Source organism: Rattus norvegicus, chromosome 6 (genome assembly GCF_021556685.1).
Source record: "Rattus norvegicus strain SHRSP/BbbUtx chromosome 6, alternate assembly SHRSP_T2T, whole genome shotgun sequence".
Classification (NCBI taxonomy): Eukaryota; Metazoa; Chordata; class Mammalia; order Rodentia; family Muridae; genus Rattus; species Rattus norvegicus.
This window is the reverse complement of record NC_141539.1, coordinates 130,528,048-130,534,362: the sequence shown is the minus strand read 5'-3', so window position 1 is coordinate 130,534,362 and position 6,315 is coordinate 130,528,048. Positions and strand designations below refer to the sequence as shown.

At 49.6% G+C, this 6,315-nt stretch overlaps 1 protein-coding gene across 4 annotated transcripts in view; it reads right to left on the bottom strand.

The window, feature by feature from the left end:
- Positions 1–6,315, bottom strand: part of Bdkrb2 (bradykinin receptor B2) — a 29,975-nt gene that overhangs the window by 16,935 nt on the left and 6,725 nt on the right.

Below are 6,315 nucleotides of genomic sequence, written 5' to 3'. Positions count from 1 at the left end.
ATCTTAACTCTATGAGCCATTCTAGAAAGTTCTCGAATCTGAGGGAAGGGCTGTGGGAACCTTTATTAACAGCCGCCTCATAAAAAGCATGGATCACAAAAAAAAAAAAAAAAAAAAAAAAAGCATGGATCACAACCTGGGGCCTTGGAGCAGCATCTCAGATGGGGACAGTCTTGTGGTAGGTGCCATGTCCTTAGCCTGTGAGGCTTGGCTCATCTCTGGCCAGCTGACATAATTGTCTCCTGGGTCAACAGGTCAACAGAAGTACGCTGGGCAGGTGAGATGGCTTAGTGTAGTGGTTCTCAACCTTCCTAGTGCTGTGACTCCTTAGTATGACTCCTCATGTTGTGGTGACCCCCGACCATAAAATTATTTTTGTTGTTGCTTCATAACTGTAATTTTGCTACTATTATGAACTGTAGTGTAAATATCTGTGTTTTCCAATGGTCTTTCTTACACCACTCTGTGAAAGGGTCATTTAACCCTCAAAGGAGTTAGACCTGTAGGTTGAGAACCATTGCCTCAGTGGGTAAAGTCACTTACTGCTAAGCCTGACAACTTGAGTCCAATTCCTAGGATTCACATGGTGGGAGGAATGAACCGACTCCCACAAGTTTACCTCTGACCTTCACGTGCATGTGGACATGCACATGTGAACACATGTATGCAGAGTAATAAATAAATAAATAAATAAGTGTGATAACTTATTTAGGGATGGAGTGGGCAATAGTGTGTCAGGAGAGCCAAGGGCAGCTCAACCTTTCCAGCAACACTGTAGGAGGGACCATCCTGGGTATAAAACCAGCCGGCTCTGAAGATGAGAAACGTCTGTCAGAGGGGGTGTTTGCACCCTGAGGGATGGCCAGCTATGGAGTACCAAGGTGTGTTTAAAAATTAATTTAAAGAACTCCTAATGTAAAACACCCACCATGCCGAGAAAGACAGAGGAGAGGAGACGCCACACCTGAGAAGGTACACGACAGAGAGCATAGTCACTGTGTAGGAGCCTGGGAAGAGTGACCCCAAGAGGGTCCTGCGTGACTGGGTCCAGGGCAGCACAGATAAAATATGGATTTTAATAAATAATGACTTGGGAATATTGGAGGGAGGTGGGTCAGCCGTGTATAGGTTAAGGAGTGGCCCAGTCATTGGGCTGTTTAAGGCATATTAGAACATAAGGGTGAGTGTGCGTCTCTCTCATTTGGGAAGCCAGAACTCTGGGGTGGGTATCGAGGAATGGCGAGGCCGGCCAGGGTGACACCAGATCAATTTGCATATTACTTGGGTACTGCTACAAGGAAGGACCCCTGTATCTGTACATAAAGTAGGTGCTTGTATCCTAAAGGATGCCCAGCTGGGAGGTGACAGGGTGGTCCCCTGTATCTGTACATATTCTGCTCTTATAGATTCAAGTATTCTCTCTCGCCCTCCCTCTCTCCCTGCCCCCTTCTGTATGTGTGTGAGTAACCAGATGACAGCTTGTGTGTGTGTGTGCCAGATGACAGCTTCAGCTGTCCTCCTTCAATGCTGCCTACCTTCTCTTCTGAGATTGTCTCCACTGATCTCTAATCCATAGTCCAGTCTAGCCAGTTAGCCCCAGGAATCCACCTGTCCCCGTCTCTGCCTCTCCAGGGCTGGGTGATAAGCACCCACCACTACACCTTGATATTTCTTTCTTTTTTTTTTTTTTTTTTTTTTTTCGGAGCTGGGGACTGAACCCAGGGCCTTGCGCTTCCTAGGTAAGCGCTCTACCACTGAGCTAAATCCCCAGCCCCGATATTTCTTTTTCGATTTATGTATGCCTGCCTGTTTGTATGTACGCCTGGATGGTTTGCTTCCATGTACGGCTGTAAACCACCATGAGCATGCAGTGCCTGCGGAGGCCTGAAGAGGGCATCAGATCTCTGGAACTGGCATTACAAACAGTCTCCATGGGGGTGCTGGGAACTGAACCTGGGTCCTTTGGAAGAGCAGGCAGGCTTGTGATCATTGAACCACTTCTCTAGCGGACACCGGATTTTACTAAAGCGCCTCTAGGGATTGAACTCAGGTCCTCATGCCTGACCAACTGAGCCCGTTACCGGCGAGCCCCGTCCCCATCAGACCACCTTCTTCTTTGACACCATTATCTGTTACATAAACACCCCACCCTCAGCCTACCTCAGGAGAGCCTAGTTTATAGCTCAGCTGACGGGAGGGGACTTGGAGGGAATGTATGACCTGTCCAGGGCTGGGAGGCCGCAGCCAGGACCGGAACGCGCATGAGTGTCAACATGGGCGGAAAATCACCACGTCCGAGCTGGGACTGAGCAGAGCTCTGACATGCGCAGGCCTGCAGACTTCCCCAGCACTCCACATTCTGGAGCGAGATAAACCCGCCCAAATTCCCGGCCCAGCTCACTGCAGCCTTGACCTGCTGGAACCCGTCCCAATCCAGAGCCTGCCCAGGGGAAGCTGGGAGGCTTCTGTTTCTCCATTAATGGTGAGTTCTAAGTACTTTAAACCTTAGGGGCTCCTGGGCTGCGCGGCTAGTAGGTGCTCAATCAATTTTAGGGTTGGTATTAATGAGAATAGAATTAAACTACCAGAGCATCAGCTTGCCCGTCTGCAAGGATCCACTCTCAATTGCCCGTCCCTACAGGGACCTTCAGAGCCAAGACGATGTAAACATGGCCTGGTCTGCATGTGGTAGGTTTGGTGCGGAAGGGAGAGGGGGTAGAACGGCTTCCAATCCTGCCTCCAGAGAATTAGATTTTGGTATAATTTAGTAAATTGCATCCTCTTTTTTTTTTTTTAAAGGGGCCGTTACCTTTTTGGGTGCTGTTTCTGAGAGGAATGAAAGGACAGGAAGTGCTTCATGCAGGGACACGCTCATCCTCAGGGGGCACCGGCCAGATGCTATTCTATGCCCACGCAATGACTGGTATAGGAGTCTTCTCAGAGCTTCCCCAAACGAGAGTCTATTCGTGAAATCTTGTCAACCTTATAAACTCAGGCCGTTAAACCATTGACACAGCCTAGAATCCACCTTCCCGGGTGTGCTGCTGGAAGACGCGCCAGCGTCTTTAGCCATAGGATCCTGGGGAAGGGCAGAGAAAGGCAGCTCCTGGGGGCCCGCTGGCCGCTCAGTCTAGCTGAAAGTTGGGCTACAAGTCTGGTAAGAGAGCCTGTCTCAAAAAATAAGGCCAAGAGCGGTAAAGACACCAATATTGCCTTCTGATGGAATTCCACACAAGCATGCACAGGCCGGCACACTCATGCTGACCCATGGTACTTTTACAATAACAAGCTTTGCATTTTCTCCTTTCCAAAACAAAATAGAGAGTGAGTTATGGTTAGTTTGTGTAAGGAAGACAACTGGCCAGGACTTGCTTACGTAGGAACTGCCAACAAACATTGTTTTTGTTTAACATGAAATGTTAAACTGTCTCTCCCATGATTCTCTGGTCACCTAACTACCACAGGTGAGCCAGAGGGTTTCTGGTGACCTGGGAAGAACCAGGTCATCTGGAAAGACCTCAGAGATGGGATTCTGGGGCCGTCCATGATGCAAAGCCCTCCAGGGACTGTGAAATCCAATCTACCTCCTTGATTTGGCCACGGTAGCCCAAGGAAAGCCCAGGAGGTGGGCAGAAGTGGGTCCCTTCACAGTGCTATTGTGGGTCAGGTCACCCTTGAGTGGCATTTTCAGGATGGTGGTCCTTTAAGCACCTCCCGCACAAGCAACTCTGTTATCTTTGTTCATGTTCCTCACCTGCTGTGCTCATCTGATTCTCTGTCTGTCAAGGTTCCAGTGTTGGAGACTTGGTCACCAAGGTGGCAGTGCTGGGAGGAACTTTTAAGAGGTAGGGCCAATCAGGGAAACTTTTAAGTCATTGGAGGCGTGGCCTCAGAAGGGATATATTTCTGTACCTGTCATTCACTTTAACATTGACAGACAAGGGGAAGGATTTCAAGTTTAGCAAAACAAACTGTGAGTTAATTAAGCTCTTTTCTTTTTTCTCTCCTCCTCCTGCTCCCATCGCTCCCTCTTTCCTGCCTCAACCTCCCTAGTGCTGGGATTCCAGATGTGTCCTACCACACCTGGCGGGAAACCCCCTTTAGTTACAAAGTTATCTGCCTCAGGTACTTTGTAACAGTGCTGGGGATCACAGCCCATTTTTCTCCTGTGTTAGGACTCTGTTCTGTTGGAGTCTGGTGTGTTCACTCCCCTTCTCGCAGCTTAAGAACCTCTGCAAAGAATAGAGAAAGCCCAAGGCAGCTAGTGGGGCCCTACGCCCAGCTTCCTATTTTTTTTCTCTTTGCAATGCAAAAATGCATTCAGAGTCGAGTATCATGGGGGATTCTGTCCTCTAAACTATTCTCACAGCTTGGGGTGGTGGTGGTGGTGGTGGTGGTGGTGGTGGTGGTGGTGGTGGTGGTGTCTGGCTCTATTTTTTTCTCAGCTGCTGGGGCTTACGGGAGCCGGAACTCACTGCACTCCAGGTTTGAGGGTATTTTCCCTCACCCTCTCCCTAAGCTGCCCAAACTCTGGTGCACCAGGCACACATTCTGAGAACAAACTGACAGGGTGGAGGCATGCTGATTGGCATTCAAATCCCAGCCCTGTCATTTGCCTATGCTGTGACCAGCTTTCTGAGCCCAAGTCCCCACCTGCAGGCTAAGGAGCTTTGGTGTGAGGGCGCCGAGGAGACCTGGCATGCTCACCCCTGTCATTCATCAACACCCTTGCCTGACTCGGGCCTCAGGGTTACAGGTATCACAGCTGCTTTCTCTTTCCCCCTAATTTAAGGATGATTCCAGGCAGTCAGGAGCCCAGATGTCTTCTCCATTTCCATTCTCTTAGTCACAGGCACCAAAAGGATTCTGGGAAAGAATTTCGTAGGCCACTTGTGAGGGAAGCCTCTTGACTGTTAATGCTTATCATCAAACTGAACACGTGTCCATTGCTGGGAAGTCCTAGGCTGCAGAGAGAGAGATCAGCAAGCCACACCAGGTCTAGGTGGCTCCTGACTTCCTGAACCAGCCTATGCTCCTCCCCCTGAGCCCCAGTAGCTGACTGGTTGTCTGTCTGGGGAGGTCAGCAGACACAAGAGCCAGGTCAGGTTCAAATACTCCTTTAGTCACTATGTCACCTTTCCAGGTTGTCTGTCAGCGTCAGGTGGGGACACATCACCTAGAGAGCAGGTTTATCTGAATGAGTAGCAGTGGAGATGGTCCCTGGAGCCAGGATAGGACTCAAACATACTTCCATACATGCTGTGTGGTGAACCTGCCTTTTTCCAGCCCACACCATGCTCTTTCCCCTATTTAAGCTTACTTTCTGCTTCACAGGGTATGGGACTTGAACTTGAAATCTATGCAATCTCCCATTAGACTCTGGCTCTTTTGGGCAGAGGTCTCTGATCCGGGGATTCCTGAGCAGGCTCAACTAGTGGCTTAAGGCTTATTGTGTCTTGCTTGGTCCTGTTAGGTACATATCCCCAGGAGGCCCGCTCCTTTTTTTTTTTTTTTTTTAAAGGGGAACAAAAGAGGGGTTTATCTAGGGGAAGGAGACAGAAGGCTGTAAAGTTAAAAGAGAAGAGAGGAGGATAGATAGATAGATAGATAGATAGATAGATAGATAGATAGATAGATAGATAGGCAGGCAGGCAGGCAGGCAGGCAGATAGAGAGATTAAGGAATAAACCAATTTCTCAAATCCTGGGCACAGAGCAGGCGGCCCTGTTCTGTCAACCTGACAATGGTCCTCCTGCATTGGATCCATACAAATGAGAAAGCAGAATCCCATAGACGCCGGTGTCCACATTGGCAGAGCTAGCTTAACCCCAGACTGTGGGACAAGACCAATTGGTCCTAATTTCTAAACGCTGGGCCATTATTTTAATACCAGGGGTCAAATAATCAGCCCAGCTGTGAGCCTAGAGAAACTCCAGCAGAAAAGTGAGCTGGAGACAGGGCGTTCAGGCTCTGTAGTGAGGGGGGCACTTTGTCCCCTCAGCGTGCCTTTCCGGAGGAGCCTTCTGTCCAGGCAGTGATCTCGGGGGAGCCTGATGGGAAGAGATCTTTCTGGGATGGGGGAAGACCCCGATCTGAGCAGCGTCTACATCTCAAACTCGTAAAGGCTGGGGCACGGCTGACCCCAACTTCTCCTACAGACTACTCCTGACCACCCAGCAACTGACCTGACTCCTCGGGCCAGCCACACCCACATTTCCCTTCTCCAGCCCTCTTCAGAGGGAGGATAAGAGAAGGGACTGACAGGAATGTGAACAGGCTCATGGCACACGCGTTTGCACGAGGATTCTGTAATCA